Source organism: Molothrus aeneus, chromosome 5, assembly GCF_037042795.1.
Source record: "Molothrus aeneus isolate 106 chromosome 5, BPBGC_Maene_1.0, whole genome shotgun sequence".
In the NCBI taxonomy this organism is placed as follows: domain Eukaryota; kingdom Metazoa; phylum Chordata; class Aves; order Passeriformes; family Icteridae; genus Molothrus; species Molothrus aeneus.
The window spans coordinates 21,990,698-22,010,721 of record NC_089650.1 but is presented as its reverse complement, the minus strand read 5'-3'; the positions used below and the strand labels follow the sequence as shown (position 1 = coordinate 22,010,721).

The following is a 20,024-nucleotide window of genomic DNA, read 5'->3' as shown; positions in this document are numbered from 1 at the left end:
TGCAAATGACAACAGAATCACTGAAAGATGATTCTGCATGTGCTTAGATGCGCTAGCATGCACATACCAGTCTGAAAGTAAGGCAAATCCAAATACATAGGTAACATTAAAGGGATGTTACGATTGTCACTTTAATGTCATAGGTGTTCTGGAAAAATGATTAGCTTTCCCTTACAAATCACTCTGGTGTTTTGGATGCAAAAGGTGAGGATAAATTGTAACAAGTTAGGAGTACTTTACATTGCTAAATATTTTCAGATACAAAAACAGCATCTTTTTGACATTACAGATGAGCATATTGCGTTATGCTCAACCTAGAACCAGCCATAATGAACAAATTATGCTTGCATCAGAAAATGGGACATATAATTCGACTGTACATAGCTTTGACACTGTGGGCATCCTAAAAAGGAACAGTGCAGGGAACTAGAAGAGACCAGGAGTGTAAAGCAGGCTCTTTTGGTCCTGAGATGCTCTGCCATGTTCAGATTAATAAGCATCCCTGTCTCCATTATGTTGCTTTTTCACTAAATGGTGCTAGGCTGCAACTACAGCTGCATATACAGCTGCCTAAATGTCTAGCTAGCCAAACTTGATTTTATTTAAGGTTTCACAAATTTGTGTTTATAGCTGGTATAATAGTGTACCTATTTGCATTGGTTCTTTCATACCCTAAGAGTTCTTGCAAGGCAGCAGGTGAGGAGGGAGGAGGTATTGGCAAATTAATCCTTTGCACCCACACACACTCTCACTCTAAAGTCTAGCCTCTTTTTTCTTTCCCCAAAAAAAAAGTACAGTGACTTTTAGAGCACATATTTGTCAAATGTAACCTATTCATCTATTTAATTGAACTTTGAGTGGAAGAAAAAAGGTAAGAATTTTTAAATTAGGTATTAAAAGTCAAAGTGAGGCTGGAATCCAAGCTTCTGCTGCTACCTGTCACTCTACCTTAGAGGTACTTGAAAAAAGAATTATCATTGAGAGATTTTTTTTCTTTCCCTCCTACACCTAACTAATTAAGAAAAGTGAAATAGAGACAACAAATTAAATGGCCAGACATGTTACTTGTCAGTATTAGGTTAAAAATGAATTTGTCTTACTTGGAACTAATATTTATTTCTTGTTGGAAATCTGCAAAATACTGGAAATGCTAGGTTAAGAATACCGGGTTGCCGAGTGCAGTGTAGTTTTTCTGGTGTTATTTCTGTTACACAATGACTGTGAACATTGTGTGTGTAGCATCCTAGTTGAAACAGGCTGCAATTTATTTTGCAGTCACTACTGTCAATTTTTATTTATATGAACATGAGAGCAGCACTTGACTTCTGACACGGATCTGGATTATTAATAAGCAAATACCTAGAAAGGTATATTCTAGAACCCGTGGGGAGGGGCAAGGCTTTGCTCAGCAATATCCTGCTGCAATTTAGTCTTGAAATCAGGCCCCTTTATGTAAATTTTACTGGCGCCAGCTAGCTGTAACTGCAGTCTGGCTCCCTGTCGGCAGCAGCGAACATGTGTCATGGACTTCTACTTCACACGGGCTGCAGGAGCACTCTGGTTTCTGGACAGAAAAAGCAGCACTGATGAATGTGAAAAGATGTACAAAGGAATCTAGGTGTAATTAGATTGTTAGTAAGTGAAAATCCTGAGAGAATTTCAGCTTTCTTGGGTTTTTTCAGTGTGCTGTCTTGCGCTGTGCTGTAATAAATCTTTGCCTGTTGGTACTACAGTGTGGTGTGTGGGAGGTACTTCACTGCACATAGTTGCTGCAGCACTCATAGTTGGCAGCACAGAAGGCAGTACAAAGAGTACAACTGGAGGCACTTGCAGTTGCAACAGTTTCCTTAGAGGCTGTGGCATGCTCAGTGAGCTGCAGGAGCACTCTGAGGCAGGCAGCTACTATGTGGAGAAGTAGGAATTCCAGCAGGCTTTAACGAACAGATGTAGGCTACTAGCTGAGAGGTGTTATAGCATAGCTCAGGCTGGCTGAAAACCAGCAATCATGCTGCTGTGTAAACAAAACAAGGTCTTAGGATCAAGATGGCCGACCTGGAAGTCTACTTGTAGCTCATAATATTTATGCAAATGAGCTGCATGTCAGTGGCTTACTCAGAAAAGGAAGCTCATTTTGCACATGCCATCTTCTCACCAGGTAAGAGAATCAACTCATTTTCTGCATTCATGTTTTAGAAAACTTGGAAGTTAATTTTTCATTTAGGTCTCACCCCCTCATTTGGCACAATGCCAGGAATTAAATTTCAATGCAAGTGGCATTTTCTGGGAAACCCAAAAGTCATTTGTTCTGGTTGTAATTATATTGGGGCTGCTGTTTTTAGGGGAAATGTTACCTAGAAATTATTGTAGACTATTTACTTTAGTAAAATTAAGTAGTTAAAAAAATATTCAAAATTTCAGTATGTAGGTTTTGTTGGTAATGTTACTGCTTTTGTTTGATTCAAACCTCTACTGTTTTGCCAGGGTGTTATTTTTGTCTCTATAGTGACACTGGTTGATGCACATGGAGGCTTAGCAATAGTGAGAGCTTACCCTGGAGGGGGTGCAGAGTTGACAAAAGTTGAATCCACCAATTGTACTTCAGCTTCATGGTGTTATGAAGGATCATTGTTACCCTGGTTGTAATTTGAATTTTCTTCTTGTTGAGATTACAAAGCTGTTAAAGCAATCAGATACTGTTGTCCATGAATCTTTTAGTAGATACACTTTCTTAAATGCCTATATGTACTTTTAAAAAAGCTGTTTTTGTAAGAAGGGAACTACCTTAGAATAGGGTGTTTTTATGATCTCTCCCCCTGAGAAGACAATAACCTTGCCTTAAAGCAGGAAATTTTACCAGAATTGAAGTATTATTAATTACATAATATGCTCTATTGTGGTTATGCATGTAGTGCATGAAATGGCTGCATGGGGCAGATGTGCTGGTTCTGCACAAATACATTTATGTTGTTTTTATGTTACAAGTCGAAGTAATGACAGCATGGAAGACTGGAAAGGAGAGATGGTAGGAGAAAATTATTTGAAATGATGGTCACTGACCTAGAGAAAAGAGATAATTGGAGATGCATTAACAAGCCAATAAAACATGGCCACTTAAAGGCACACAGCAGCTCAAGATAGGAATGTGGAACTGGAAGTAGAAAGGCCCGCTTTGGTTGAAGGAAAAATAAGATTAATTGAAGAGAATGAAACTAAAGAGGTAGAAGAGCAAAGTAAGCAGATAAATAATTACAGCTTAAAATGTTAGTGATAGATATTGAAAGTATTGGAGGCATTCTGAAATGGCCTGGGAATTAAGACCAGTAGGGTAAATATGCTAGGAAGGAGAACCATAACTGGTTGATATTGCAGAGGGGAGAATTTAATAGTAATAGAGAAAGGTAAACTTTCCCATTCACATGGCAGAGAAAAATGCTGCATGCCTACAGTATGGGCCAAATGAGTTGCAGTTTGTAGACAGCTCATACACTTTTAAACCTTGGATAACTTTTTAGTGCTAACTTAAGATTTTATATGGACAGAATTTTGCTTGTCTGGCGGACTACAAAAAGTGAAAAATGGGCGTGTGTGAGACATTACAAACACAAGTGTGTGGTACGTTTCCCCACATAAATTACACTAGAAACCTTTAACACCTATAAAGTTTTCCATAAATGTCAAATTCCATTAGAACCAGTCTTGCTTTCATTGCTATATGAAGGAAGCAGTTTAGGGTCCCTCCCTCTTTTCTGTGAAGCGTTAGTATGGTAGAGGAGAAATGGCATTGAGTGAGGCATGAAAAAAAGTAGGAAACTGATTAAAATAAAATGTTCCTGAGAGGAAAACCTTGACTGGTTCAGCAAACAGTAACAAATGTGATATTTGTTAAGAATTGCGAATTCTAACAGTAATGTAGGTGATGATAACAAAATCATAGTGAAAGAAAAAAGATATATCACAGTAAATATTTTGGTGTTATTTTAGAATTATTTTTATGAAAGTGAGATTAATATTACGAGATCACTTAGACAACTTAAGTTTTTGAAGCACTGAAGTTACAAGGAAGATACTAAAGATTCCATGATAGATATTTCTTAGCAAAGGTTATAAGGAGGTCTTGTAATCTGAATCCAGGAGTTTTAAAAGAACTGCCTGAGAATTCTGAGATGTCCTTCCCAGTAACTCAGTATAAAGTTGGAACTGTGGAAGACCCTGAAGACTTTTCGAAAAGGTCTGGAGAAAAATCATGGAGGATTAACAGTGTGTCAGTAAATGTGAAAGACTATTACTTCAATCAGTGCAAAAGAATATTATTTCAATCAATTATTTAACTGCTGAAACACCATTATAAAAAGGATATCCTAATTAATTTGTTTTAGAACAAAATTCCTTGGTGTAAATACCCAGTATCTTTAATGGACTTACTCGTTGATACTCCTTAAATAACAACTTCCCCTCCCCAAATCCTGTATCGATAAAACATTAAATTAATTTTTAAAGCTTTTGAATGGTGGAGGGTAGCAATCATGCTCCAAGTAGAGTTTGTGATTGGTATTGTAAAATAGTTAATTTTTGTGAACTTAGAGGATGGAAAGATTGACTCTTACTGAGTTGTCAGGATAATTTAGTGAGACTCAATCACCATTTATTAGATTTATTAAATTGTATGTGTTACCTTTGCACACTAAAATCAGATTTCTACATCTATAGACCATCCAGCATAAAACACATTTGCTTGACAGGACACTCTGTCCTGGAAATAAGTGGGGGATCACACAGACAAAATAGATAGGTAAAGCCCAAAATAGACAGGTAATGTGGGGAGACTGAGATTCTATAGCATACAGAGAAAGAGTAAAGAAGTCATATTCTTTATAAAGTTTTATTCCTGGATGTTACTAAATGCGGATGATGTGAATTATGCCTCAATACAGGTTGCAACCCTGTTGTCTTTATTGGCATTTTACAATGCTGAAAAATTAGGAGGGGTCCTGGCCAAAAGCACAAGAATGTTTATGACCTGGTCATATTCACCTTGGGGCTATATAAATAAAATAGTTTTATGGTTGCAAATGCAAGCCTGGGAGAGGTGGTCATGCATACAAATTCATCAGGAGAGTCTGTAGTTAGTCTGAAAAATTATCAGGAAACAGTTCAGCTATGCTATGTGCCAGCACATGAAGAAAGGATGTATAATGATTCTTCACTCATTCAAAGAGAAATCTAGCCTTTAATTTTTCGGAAGAGGTGAAACTGCAGCCTGTCCTTTGCAGGAATCAAGCAAGCATGTTGGCTTGCTGGGTCGCCAGGCAAGAGACAGACTGTGGACAGGTGTTCCTTTTTATGTTACAGGTTTCTGGGCAATCTTTCTGGAGGTCAACTTACAGCAAACCTTAAATGGTCAAAATTAAAGATGCTTTCCTTTGTGTCTTTTATATATTTTATCAATGGAGGCATTTTTAAGTATAATTCTTACTGTCTGCTTCTGGCATCTAACTCTGGGTCGCATTTGGGAAACTTCCAGGCAAGAAAAATGAAGTTTCTTGTAAATGGTCACCCTGAGTGACTGTGCAGATGCATTTTTCTCCATATGTTTTTTTTATGAAATTTGGGAAGGCAAACAGTCTAAAATAGCTGTATAAATTTTTATGTACTTAGGTGTTTCTGAAATGGTATTACTGGATTGTTGCTTCATCAGCTGCTTTTCCGCCTCGTAAATCAGTAAAATAAAGAATTTTTTTTTGGTAGAACTGCTTTGAGCTCTTCACTGAAGAAGTTGTCTTTTGCAGACCAAATACTACCAACTCATGAATGCATTGGACAGTATCACTGCAGCCTGGTCACTGTTTTTTGGCTCAAAAAATTTTTACATGCTGTTCTCGCAAAATCATTGTCAAAAAATGTATCAGTAGAGGTAAACTTGCAGCTCCTTTTTTTGGTATTATATTGTACTGTGAATCCTAGTTTGATGTTCTGTGCAGACTATCAATGCTTCATGAATTTATAATATTATTTTATTTTTGAAAATTTGCATTAGCAAGCAAAACAATGACCTCATTACTGGAAGAAACATGTTCTGCTTTTGATCACTTCCATCCTTTCCACTTAGGAATGCAACACTGGAGTTGGAGGTGGCTCTAGGCCTGGTTTTTCTGGTGTCCTAAACAGATCATATATCTATGTGCCTTTCATAAGTTCAGTGAGTTAGTGTGTATGATGTCACTAGTCAACATGAACAAAACCTTGACGGCTGACTTCAGTCCACACAATTGCTGCCAGCAACCCTGCAGAGGTGATGGTATTGAGTAACTGCAAACTGGTGCTTATGGTAGCTTTGAAAAGAATTCATCAGGAAAAAAAATTAAAGCCTGTCATCTTTGATGTGAAGTTAAACCTGGGAAAGCCTTCCAGAATTACTTGTGCGTCTTGCATAGCAGGCCTCACTGAGGTCATTAATAAACAGACATAAGAAATACTTTGGGAAGTGTAAGTTGATCTCATTTGAGGCCTGTAGCTTCTTAATCTAAAAGACAAAGGTCTTTATTGACTAGATGGATCATGTCTTCAATCTTCCTTTTTATTTTGCTTTTGTGTCCTCTAAGAAACCTAGCATGAGAACTTGCTGACTGCTGTGGACAAAGAACACCTCACGTATCTTTTTTCTGCTTTCTTCTTCAATGATCTTAGACTAAGAAACTGAGGAAACAAAAAGATTAATTCTTCCATTGTTGTGGAAAAGAAATGCCTTCAGACTACAGATTTTAATTTCAGTTTCTTATGTTTAGAAGTCCATATTCCTTTGTAATATTAACAACAAGCTGTAATTCACAGAAAATACTTCACATTCCTTCTACTAGAATTTTGCTACAGATATGGCTGTTGACATTGGGTCATCCCACAGCACAAAAAATAAATAGCAGTTAGCAGCTAAAGTGATACAGCACTTGTTAATTGACTCCCTTTTATTAAGATTCATACTGCAAGATGAGAAAGTCCAATAGCTGGGTTGCTTTTAGATAATTGGTTTTTTACTCTACATCTTTGAGACTTCTGTGTAACATTAGGTTTGTCATCTCTTAAATCAAATGGGTAATTAAGCACTTGCTTTTTTCCCTGATCATTTTAAGGTAATGATTTGAACAACTGTTGCCTGAAGTGCATGCATGATTCCACTTACTTAGTATTTCATAAAAACATAGCTATTTGCAGTTCTCATCACAAGAGTCTACACCTAATTATTAGCATTTCATCCCCTCCTCTTTCTTCCTCAATCATTACTTCATCCAAAGGGAGATGTCACAGTATTTAGGTAATGTAGCAGAACCCTTTTAAGAAGACATTGAAGAGTACTTCTTAATGCTTAAGTGCTACTTAATAAAGACAGGTGAGAATGGGACTCTGTGTATGGATATTGACTAAACTATTTAAGATGGTACTGCATAGCAGTGGTGGTGCTGATTTTGCTAGAGTTCTGAAAAGCTTGTTGCCTCTTTTGAATTTTATTACTGTATGCAAAGTGTGCAGAGTAGCTGTCCAGGGCATAGGGTGCTGTCTTGTTGCATAGGAACCCCCTCTGGATCAGATGACAGTGTGGACAGTCTCTCAAGGAGCAGTAACCTCATAGCAATATTATCTACAGAAATATGTTGACTGTGTGGATTTTTGTAGTCTTTTTTCATTTCCTGCCACTGTGACATCTGCTGCTTGATGTCTATGTATTGGTAGAGTCACTGAAGGTCATTTATATTGGTTCTTTTTTTGTAAGATAGAAGAACATGTATGGGATAGTGTGTCTCATTCCTTAACTGAGGGAGTTCAATCTCATGTATCAGAGTAGTATTTTACTCCATTGTAGAATAAATCTAGATAATATGCTAATTGCTATGTGGTATGAATTTTTTTATATTCCTGTTAGTATGAAATTCTCTACTTCCTGTCCTTGCTGAACTTCTGTGGAGAAACCAGAAATCAGAAAAGGCAAGATGATTGCTGAATGTCTGTGGGATTTCTGTGGCACTTGTGGTGACTGTTGCTTGTCACATGCAAATATTCTAAGATATTTTATCTACACATAGATACTTAGAAAAGCATAGGAAGAAGGAATCTTCCCCCGCACCCCCTTTTCCCCTCTGAAAAATCTATTTTATCTATTTTTGCCTTTCATAAAACAGTTTTGAAAGGAGTGGAATGAGATGAGGTTATTTAAAGAATAAGTAGGGTTCCAGTGAATATGCCAAAGTGGCAAATATCAAAATTGAGATGAAACTAAGATGTTGCTTAGCAACTGTGGTAGTCTCTGGTAGCCACAGATGAATACACTGCTGCTGTAAAGTGAGTCTGTCTGAAGCAGGATTTCTAAAGAAATTACTTCATGAAATTTTATACCAATTTATTCCTCATTTTGGTGAACCTTTTAAATGCCTTTGTCAGGGATGGGAAACAAAAACCTGGCAGTAAAACTTATTTTGCAAATTTATGTTGTTCTAGAGATAAACAAGACTTTCTGCTAAGTATTTTGGTCTTACATTGTATAGTGTAGTAGCAATAAGTGCCAGCTTTCCTGTTCCTTGACTTGTCTTCACAATTGATGCAGGATTATACTGGATTAGTCATGCACGGGCTGCAGTTGCAGAATGGGGAGAAAAAAGTATTTCATTATATCTGAATAAGATAAATTGCTTTCAATATTTTTCCTCATTGTACCATATTTTGAAATCTAACTTCTTAGTTGTGAGCTGTTTCAGGCATTCTTCTGAAATGAAATTTTGCAGGTGAAAGCTGGGTTGTGATGGTCGAAACCCATGTATGAAAACAGTTCAAACTTGTGGGAATTTTAAGAGTGCTCATTTTAATCATGTATTGTAGGTGTGTGGAGCCTATACAAAAAATGTGTTGTATTGCATTGCACTTCAAGTTTATCCTGATTTTTTTCATGAGAATTCTTAGAATTAAAAAACCCACCCAAAAAGGCATTATGTTTCTTACACACACTTAAAGAATTTGTCCATTGCTTGGTGTTCCCTAGTCTGGACTTCCAAAAATAACCTTTCCCATGTAGAATTGGATTCTTGGGCCTTGCAGTGTACCTTGCCCTAAAATCAAACACATTCATAACAGTTTCTGTTTGACATCCTGTTTGTCTACGTTGTTATTATGTATATTTATAAATAAGAGTTGAAAATAACTTTGTATGAGCCTGTTGAACCTGTTACTCTTTGCAGCGTCTTTAAATATATTTCTCTATATTTTTAGCAGCAGTATTTACTCAATGAATAGTTTATATTGCCACGTTAGATGACAAAGGGGTCCAAAAAAATGAATTGAAGAAAAATATGCGAAATGAGCCACTCATTCTATTGGTAGACCAAAAAAGGGGAAGTGAGGTGCTTGGAATTCATATCTCAGGTGTGATAAAATTATCTTATATGAATTAGAAATTAAGTTTCAGAAACAATCTTGCTTTAGCTGTACGAATTTTTTTGCATATCTGATAAGACGTAGGAAACAAGATGAATTTGATTTCTGGGAGGAAACTGCCCTAAGGATAAGTTCAGTTATGCTTATTTCAGTCTGATGATCTATTGTTTCCATATATTTTTTAGCTTCCATATACAAGAATTGCATTTAAAGCCCTATACAAATAAAACTAGATCCTCAAGTTCACAACCTAATTACCATTTTAGATTTCTCTTATTATAAGCCATCTGATCATGTTTTCCTCAACCGTATGTATCTCTATAAATACAGAATGCATGAAGCTTATAAAGGGTCTATGTACATAACATATTCAAAGAAGAGCGGTGTTCTGTTGTTTTTTAATGACTTAGCTTATTAGTAGAAGATGGCTTATCTTGAGAGGTACCTTCTCAACTGTGCAATTACTGCTCTCTTGCTGAAGATGTAACAGTTCTTCAGAAGGCTGGTGGAGTAGTCATCTGACCACCTTTAAAAGTCCCATTTTAGAGGGGTTTTAATATCTGACAGCTAATATGGATTTTCTGTTAATGAAATCAGTTGTACAGCTTAGTTCATAGAATATCTTAGATTGGAACCAACCTTAAAAGATCATGTGATCTGCTCTTTCTTGGGAAAGAGAGCCTAGATGAGATTATCTGGTATCCTGTCCAATTGCATCTTGAAAACTTCTAGTGATGGGGATTTTGCCACATCCTTGGGGAGGTTGTTTCAATCAATCATGTTCTCCTTGTTAACAAAAAAAAAAAAGAAAAAAAAAGAGAAAAGCATCTGTCTTATATTGACACACAAGTCTTGTATTTTCCTGATTTTTTTACCCACCAACTGATTTCAGCCAAACTTTAGCCCCACTCTGGTAAAAAAAAAAGGATTTTCCCATCAACTGTGTATTTACTTTCAGGACACTACTCTCATCTTCCTGTGTTTAAATAGCTTTGTATGTGAGTTGACAAGAATTATTAGCATTAGGTGTAAGCATCTCAGAAATGAACATGCTGTGCTTTGTTGCTTGAGGTGCTACTGATATAGGTCAATACAACTGTGTCACTTAAAACTAGTGTGCCATCATTTCAAAACTTACTCCTACTGGTATTGAATTTAGAAGTCTGGCCACAAGGTGATAATGAGAAAAGTGTCTCTTATATGGTAACAATTAAATCTAGAATATGAGTCAGGGAAATGGAATACAGCAAGATCATACGTCTGCTGTCTATGCAGTAAGTATGGTGAGTAGGTGGGTGTGGCAAAGGTTCTAGAAAGGAAGAATACAGTAAGAACTGGTACCCTTTCAGGCTACATTTTGTCATTAAAACCCCTTTCAAAGCTAGTTCTGTTTTTCTTATAATTTATTTCTATGATTGGAACTACATAAAAAAATCGTAGGTTTGTTTACTTCCTGCTTCCTGTTTCTTGGGCAGTTTAGCAAAGAATTATATCTGGTAATCTGTGTCTCTAGAGCTTGTTCCAGATATGCTGAAGTTAAAGAATCATCCATGCAATGGCTGTTTACATATTAGCTTATTAAACATTTAAAGGTCCTTTTGGGTGGCATATCGGGTAATTTTTGTTACAAGTCTTTACAAATGTGAGATGTGAAAATCTTTGCCTAAGAGCAAATGCAGAAAAATAATTGTCCACCCACTGACCCAAGTGAATTTAATCTGCCATTATAGACTTTTACTAGAATAAGTCTTACTCTGGTTGCATGCTTTGTACTGTAAGAAATTGACTGCCATAGAACTTTATTAGAAAGCAACTGTTTATCATTGTAAAAATATGAATTACATGCATTATCTGGGATCCTCGGCATATGAATACAATATGTTACCGGTACTAAAAATGTACCTTTTTTTTCTTTCTTCTTCTATATTTAGTAATGAATAGAATGTTAGGTTGGCATTTTCTTTTCTAGTTCCCATCATTTCACAACATTAGCTTCCTTTGGAAAACATTTAGCGTCTGATAAATGAAAAAATGTCTTGTGGTAGGAGACAGTTTGTAGTAAAATGCATTAGGAGGGGCTAATGAACATCTATGCAGTAAGCTATCCTTCCTTTAAGAATGCTTGTGACAAACAGTCCTCACACTAGGTACAGGTAATAAAGTTTGAGTAAACTGTAATTTTCACAAAAAAATGTGTGTGTTTTGGTCTGTTGGGTGGTGGTGATGGTGGGGTTTTCCCCCTAATTTTATTTTGAGGCTTTTTTATACACATTTTTATGTCTAATTTCACTTGCTTCGTATTGGGATTTCTGTTTAATTTTTGTGATTCTGTTTTGTTGAGTCACTCAGAAGATACCAACTGTCTTCAGTAATCTTTGTGACCAACCACCTGCTTTGGCCACTTTTTTTCCTGATCTCGTTATTTAATTGCGACAGAGAAAATACTGTTTTTTCATTCTAGCAGTGCTTGTGTGCGTTTCATGTATCAGATGGCACCTTTCAGGCTGCCCAAGAGCTAGGTTAGACAGTGTACGTGTCCTGTGTGCACTGGCTGCTTCATTCACCTTACCATGTTGGCTTTCACCTGCCTTTACCCATTCCATGAAACAGAAACCTGGGGGTGGATGTTTTGAATAGAACGGTGTGGGAACCTCTTTACTTGCTTCTGCTGCAGTCAGAAGAGTTTATGCTATCAGTTTCGGTGAAAATGAAATTATGGTTGAAGTCATAAAACTATGTACATGTAGATTACTGCTGGAGTTACTATCATAGAACGTGTACGTACATAGCGTCTTTAAGATTTTGCATTTTAGGGACTTCATTCTGTATCTAAATTTTATTCCTAAAATGCCTTCTCTATTGACAGAGTTTCTTTTCTTAGTTCATCCTGCTTGCCCTTCCAAATCCCACACAGTCTTTAGTTTCAAGTGGAGGAATGGTACAGATGTTTCTGGTGAGGTGTGATTAACAAGGGGTAACTCAGGAGCCAAGAACTTCGTGCGGGAGTCCACATCTAGTAAGGATTAGGTGGCATTTGTCGCAGGTGTTGTGGATTACTCCATTGCCATCTCACCAGACCGACAATGGGGTATTACAGTCAGAAAGATGGTTTCTGTTCTAGCTTGCCTAGAAACGAAAGTGAGAAAGAAGATAGTATGCAGATTATAATAGTTTGTTTTGATTTGAAAAGAGAATTACTTCAGAATTTATTGTTGTCACTCAAAAAGCCCCACGGAAACCCTGAGGGAGCTGAGTGCGCCGTGCCCGCCCGTACCGTCACGTTAGGGTGGCTGCGCGTGCCTCGGCCCCTCGCGTTGGCCGCGCCGCGCTCCCGCCCCGCTGCGGGGCCGCTCCCAGCAGCAGCGCGGGCTATTTTTAGCTTGTTGCCAGGCAGATTTGGTTCATGCAAAGCAGCTCTGCGGCAGCCAATCCCGAGCGGGTATGCAAATCTCTGGCAGTCCTCGGCATCGGGTAGAGCCGACAAGAGGACAAGATGGCTGCCGAAGTGCTGCCTTGGCCTGCCTCAGACACGGATAGAAAACTCAAAATTTCATGTGGGAAACGGGGAATATCCTCCCTGCCCCGAACAGCTCCGAGTCCCCACCAGGCTTCAGTTTATGGAAGAGCTGGTTTCCTGGCGCCCTGGCAGCATGCCCCTTCAATCCTGTGTGCGGGCCAGGCAGGGTGCGCTGCCCCTGCCACAAACGGTGTCTTTCCCGGGGAAACCCTCCCAACACCCAGTTTACCAACTGCTGGTTCAGTTCCACTTTAAACTTGCTTTTAAACTCAATCTTTGCAAAATAACTTCATAAAAGCTGCTTATATGTGTGGCTAACACTTAGTAATGTTTCAATGCAGGATTGCCTCTTTTGTTGCAAGTTTTCTTTTCACTTCTGCTTCTTGTGGCATTTGAGAAGTGACTCTTGGGATCACTGTCAGCATCAGGTAGCTCACCTCTGAATTCTGATGTCACTGAGCTGCCAGTTGGAAATCCAAGGTTACATCGCCACAGCTAGCTGCATATGTGATACAGGAACTAATCTAGATAATAGACTGTTCAGGGTAAATGTGTCTGGTTTTTCATTACAAAAGTGTTAATCTGCATTTTATCTAACAGAAGACAAGGGATGCAAATGTGCATATGTTAGTGATATCGTGTGAAAGTTGTAGCCTCTTGAATTACTGAAAATTATACATTTAAAATTTATAAAGAATTTCCTTATGAAAGGAAAAAAATGTATTTTATAATGCCTAGAAAAGCTTAAGCATGATCAGAACATCTTGCCTTTTTTCTGGGATTGTTCTTTTTTCACAGAGTGTCTCATATTTTTTCATCCACATGTGCATAAACAATTCATTTAGGTTGTTCAGGTTTAAACTTTGGAATGTCAGAAGTTGAGTAAGTTTTTTGTTGTAGATGTGTTTTGGCAGTTGCTGACCATATCTATGGAATTATTAGGTCCTACTCATATTCAAGGATAATGGAAATTCAAGCTGTTTATCCTGTGACAGAGATGAAACTGTAATCTGAGACAGTGTATAATAATATTTATCAAATGTATCTTTAAATGCACAAATTCAACTTCACAGTCTGTAAATATTTTTTTAATTAAAAAAATCCAACTTCTTTAGAGTTTTAGCTTGTGCTAAAAAAAATCATTCTGTAAGAAAGCTGAATTTTGCTGTTACCACTGTTTAAAACAGCAGGATTTGTTTAGTGTTTGGAGATGTCACAGCTGAATTGAAAGCTGATGTTTTGAGTTGTTGATAAAAGTTAGAATCTTTAACACTTGTGGGAAGTAAGAAAACACGTTATCGCAGCCTTGTTGCTCTGGCTGAGTTCCAGTCATGTAGTTTTATTAGTTTAATAAACTAAGTAGCTGTTAAAATTCAGTATACAGAAAAAGATAGTTTTTCTTGGAGAATCAGCCTAAGCTCTGTGTGCTAAATAGTGGGTGTTTCTAAAGGACTTGAGTTGCTTGTAAAAGTTGTGTAGGAGAGACTCCCCACTTGTTTTCCATTCTTCCATGTTCCAAAGAATGCAGTTATCTAGGCATAAAGTGATGAACATTTAAGAGCAACTCTGCAAAACCAGCAGCAGATGAAACATCTTAGCCAGGTAAATAGACCTGTCAGTCATTTTTGTCCCATGAGGAATTCATTTTTCCCACAAGGCATCAAAACATCATGGGGGGGAAAAAATCTCACAAGTTTGGTATCAGAAATAGATAAATGAGCCACTGTCAGAGGGGATAGTATCCTCTGAGGTAGAGGAGACACAAGAGAAGTGCTTAACTTAGTGATGTCAACGTGATGAGAGCATAGTTCAGGTTAGTACATGAGGCTATGACATATACAATAAACAAGACCAACCTCTTTGAAATTGTACTGTGAGTTTACTCCGGTTTAAGAAGGCTTTAACCATGTAGGTGCCTGTTTTTCTTAGGCAGCAATACATATGTGGCCTTAATGTTTTGCTGAATTTCAGAAGGCAGTTTTCTGCAAATGTGGGGGAGATTGGCTTCTCCTTTCAAGGCAGAAGTCATACTGTAGTCATGACAAAACACCAAATTTCTGTTGGAATACTAAAGAAGGCAGCGGTACTGCATAGGATCTGAAGAAATGAACGTTTTCCAGATGCTATACTTAAACCCAGGTTGGATCTCAAGAGGTTTTTCTGATTCAGCATTCAACATGGCAGGAATTCAGTGATCGCCTGACAATGCTCCTGCGCATTAAACAGCTGTTCCTTATGGAGGCTGTGCACCCGCACTCGTGGGTCAGCGCTGTTGTGCAGCTCCAGGTCTCGGACGGAAAGCCCTTGGCTTTCTATAGCGCCCTTTGGAAAATCCCGCTCCTTTAAGGCGCGCCCCCGCGCTCGTGCCCGCGCCCGACGTCTGCCGCGTGGGGCTTGTTGCTGGGTGGAATTTCAGGCGCTCCCGTCTGATTGGCTGCCGCGCGGCCGCTCCGTTCGGCCAATGGGAGGCGGGCCTGCCCGTCCGTCCCGTCGCTGCGCGGGCTGCGGCCGGCGGGCCCCCGCGGGCGCCCTCTGGGGAGCGGCCGCGCCACTGCAGGGCTCCGCCGCAGGGGAGCGTGCCTCGCTCCCCGCTCTGCGAGCCGCAGCGCCTGGGGATGTGGCGGGAGCAATTGAGCCGAAGGGGGTTTTAATTACAGCTCACCTTGTTCTGCTATGTGTGCGCACTAGGTGAAATAGGGCAGGATGGTGACGTAATTTTTTTTCCTAGAAAATGGTTTATTTTTCTCCCTTCTCTCAGCTAACACTAACATAACTTCAGCCTAAAAGGGACAAAAACTGAAATCGTCTGTGGTGTGCTAAAAGAGCTATTATTTGCACATACAATAATCATGTGATTTCTGTTTTGTTTATTACATTTAAAAACAAAGGCACAGTTGTATGTGGAGCTCAGTAAGCTGGTGGTGTGTATTCCATTCAGCCAAATCAGTAGACTTGTATTATTGATAGAAAACCAAATTATTGATGCATTATTTAATTACGTCTTTTATAAGAATAGGTCTCAAGATTTTTTTTTCTTTCTTTGAAAATAGTTCATAAATTTCTGACAACTTATATCAAAATTATTATGGAGGATTTCAACTGACAACTACTTTTTATCAACCACTACTTAAAAGGTAGGTTTTATTCACCACTTTCATTCTCTGAAGTCTCCATCTTGAACACAATACTCATGACCACCACTTCACTTTCTTTGATTTGACTATGCTACATTTTAAGTAGGCTTGCACATTTGAGTGCTGATGTTCATTATCAGTGAATTTTACTTCTTCATGTAGTTCTTGTGCTTTGACAAACGTTTTATGGTTGTGGTGCATTTGGCTGGTGCTGCATGCCCTCAAGGAGCCCTTTGCTGGTGCTGTTCTAGACCCATGATGTTATGCAAACCCCATTACGCACTATTGTTCAGATTGCAGCTTCTCCCTCTCCACCCCCCCTCATTTTTCCATGACCTTCCCTTTGTCTGCTGCCTGTCACTAGGCAGGATTCAGGCAGTTCCATGCCGATTGGCTTCTCTTTCTGAGCCGCTCATGGGCTGCTTACCTGAGCACATGATCATAGGCTGATACATACCAGCTAATACAACCCTTTCTTGCTTTAGAGCTGTGGTCTCTTTACAGAGTAAGAATAATAAAAAATGAAGAAATAGAGGGAAAAAGCTCAGAAAAGAGACCTTCCCACATTCGTAGCTGCACTAGCACGTTTTATGCCATTTAGCACACATTTCATCATGAGAAGAATTTCTAAATTTTGGAGGGAGTTGCCTAATGATGTGTCCATGTCTCACATGACTAATTACATACAACTTTAAAGCTTAAAATGAAAGAGGGAGGTTTTGTATCTAAACAAATGAACACAGTGTGTACGTTGGCCTGTCAAAATTGTTGACTTTAATAAAACAAAAAAAATCAGCCCAAAGCTTCTGTCCTCATTTACAGCATTTAACCCTTACACAGGTAGCTGTACATGCTGGAGTCATTTTGTGCTGATGCATACAAAAGCCATTCTTTGAAATAAAAGGTGCTACTCTGTTGGCTTGGTGCCTGGGCCATTGGGTTCCTCCTTGTTTCTTGGTCACAGGATGAGTAAAAAAAGAAAACACCCAAGCATCAGATAAGGGAGGTGTTTAACAAACATAGCTGAACTTCATGTTGTTAACTATAAAGGGAGACTACCAAAATGCATTCATTTAGAATAGTAGTAGCTTGGTAAGTTTTGTTTGAAGGTAAAATGACTGAATTCATGTAATTTGCTCTGTTGCTCCCTGAAGGGGGGTGCACCTTGCCCCTTTGAAAGACTGGAAACCAGTATGTATCAAATGGTGGCTGACTGGCTTACACTGGTGTGACCAAGCCTGTCTGGACTGGCTACCAGTTGATTTGGTTCTTTTACACTCAGATCTCACATGAGTCTGTTCTTTGGCTGCACTGTGCTCCCTTGTGGGTATGGCTGGAAATGCTTAAAGACTGGTCTGCCCTTAGAAGATATTTTAAAACATCATTTTCAAAGATGAACCCAAAACACTGGTTCGTCTCATCTATGCTTTTAATTTTGTCACAGTAGTTTTTATGGAATAATTTGGTTGCTTTAACCAAATAGTCTTTGGTTTCAAAAGACTGTGGGATTGAGCAGGAAAATGTGCATGAGTTACTCCCATAACCATTTAACAATGGAATTTTGAGAAGCCTCTATTTCCTACAGGTTCTTTCTAGAACTGTGTTCATGCTTTGTTTTTAACTAGATTTTGGATAATATCCGAAAATAAAAAGTGAACAGAATTTTTAAATATATAAGCAATTCAAGTTCATCCTTTTTTTTCAATAAAAAATAAGGGTGCATCAATATAAAGGGATTCTGATGTTTGAATTTTTTTAAGACAGCTCTTCTTGGCAAATGTAAAACGAAGTGTTCTTTATTTTCTTTGTATTTACTCTGTATTAAAAATGCTAATGAAAAACCGCTTAGATGACTTAAGGAAATTAGAACAGCAAATATTAATTTATTTTAAGTTATATGGTTATTCAAGTGATGCACTTACAGATTTGATTTTAAGACATCTGTAAATGTTACATTAATTTGTTAGTGTATTTTCTGGTCATAGGAAAAGTAAGACTGTGAATTTTGTAATATATTTTGCAAACTCTGGGTAATGCCTATAAAAGAAAACACTGCAGGCTGGGAGATCGAACTATCCTATTGTACCTTTGATGCAGAGGCCCTGTTCTTGTACTGTGCTGTCAGAGGGTTCTCATTAGTGGCTCATCTATTAGGAGTTCTTGGACCCGTTCAATGTTAGCCAAGCCTGATTTCTTTATCCAAATTTCCTTTACAAGATAAAAATCTGTAACAGCATATGTGTTGTTTGTAGGGGTTTATATGAATGAAGGGGTTGATATCATGTGAATATGTCTGCCTTCCATTCTGAGTTCTTGGGAAGACAGATGGGATGTGCTTTCTGTACTTTCAGGTCTAAAATTCTTGCATTAAATGTATTCTCTTCTGAAGGAATATGAAGAAATTTTAGTTAGCATGTAGACAGCTCTGGAAAGGCATTAACAGCTCACCTGGAGTTCTTAAGTCATCTGACTGAAAATGGTTGTGATGAGAACCTTTATTCAACTCAAGTAAACTGGTGTTTCAGATCAGTGTTTCTGTAGGCATTGTGTTTTGCTCCCACTAGTGGCAATGCAGTAGTAGACAATCCAGTTCAGAAAATCTAGGTCAGAATGGCAGAAAATCATCACAATGGTATTATTGCAAGTTCATAAATAGACCTGATACAACTTTGTGTCAAAATTTGTTCATCTGTTCCTGAGGTGTGAGTCAAACTGTTAAGTGCTATCAGTAACACAAATCTGAGGATTCTAGATAGTTTTGCGGAAAAGAACTCAAAAAAAGTGTAAGGGAAGCTCAGTGCTAAGTTAAAAGGAAATATTAAAAATTGCTTTGTCCCTGTTTTTGTCAGGTCGTGTTAACTAAGTATTGAATAAGCCTTAGAATTGTAAAGTAAGGTACATCATGATTGTGGGGTTTATAGTAGCATTCATATTGTACTTTAGAATATATATTCTTACCTTAAAATGTAGAATATTGTCGTTAGGGATAAATGTTAAATAATTTTCTTCACAAAAAATTGTTCCAAGTAAACTAGGAAAGATCCAGCAAACCCAAATGATAGGAGCTGAAGCATGTGACCCATGATGAGATGCTGAAGGAGCTCAACAGCTTCAGTCTGCTGAAGAGGAGGATACAGGGCAATCTTAGCATTGCCTGAGTAAAACTTGTAGATGAGGTTGGCTACAAAATGGAGTGGAGCCATTGTTATTTAGAGGCTGTGGCATCTGTATTCTGAATTTTGCAGCTTGGTTCATACAATTGTCAAATATCCTGAGTTGTAAGGGACCCACAGGGATTGAGTCCAGCTCCTCAGGTGGCACAGGACACCACCAAGAATCATTCCACCTGCCCAGGAGGGTTGTCCAAATGCTCTTGAGTTTGCGGCTACACAAAACTGTCATTGATCTGAGCGAGTGTTGGCAGTAGTCCTGCTTTCTTTTCCCAAAAAAATTTTAAAATAATTTATATCCAGCCCGAATAGACAAAATGCAATATATTTGTTAATTTCTTAGCTCTGTAAATGAAAATTAATTGGGAGCTGATGCAAAATGAATCATACTAAGTATTTAAAGTGCATCCTTTGCCTAATAATTCTTCTGTGTCAGTGTTATAAACATTTGTCTATCTGGTCCTTGTGGGCAAAAAAGTCACATTGAGATAACTGTCTGATGATTTTTCTTTTAATTACTGTTAATGTAATTTTTGTATGTTTTTGAGAAACTTAATAAAGCTGTATGCTTGATGGGAATAACTTTATGGTGGTTTGTAGCTTCAGCAGACCTAAATTGGTTAGCACCAGCTGATTCAAGATCTTGGTTGTTGAGTTACATTTAGAATATAGAAACTTTCTTAGCTGCCTTCTGCTTCTGAACATTATCTTATGTAATGCTTTAAAACTAGACCATTAAGCAGGACCACATTGGGGAAAACATATTTAAAAAATCCCTATGGATTTGTT

General features: G+C 38.1%; 1 protein-coding gene across 6 annotated transcripts in view; it reads left to right on the top strand.

The window, feature by feature from the left end:
- ATF7IP (activating transcription factor 7 interacting protein) overlaps positions 1-20,024 on the top strand; it is an 82,745-nt gene that overhangs the window by 15,728 nt on the left and 46,993 nt on the right. The window contains exon 3 of one of the 6 annotated variants that reach the window (XM_066551108.1): positions 15,982-16,065. The exons of 4 other annotated variants lie outside the window; for them this stretch is intronic. The gene's annotated coding sequence lies outside the window, so the exon portion shown is untranslated. Of the gene's footprint in view, positions 1-1,800; positions 2,156-15,981; positions 16,066-20,024 lie in introns of those variants that run through there. One more of the 6 variants, XM_066551109.1, reaches the window with a different exon arrangement.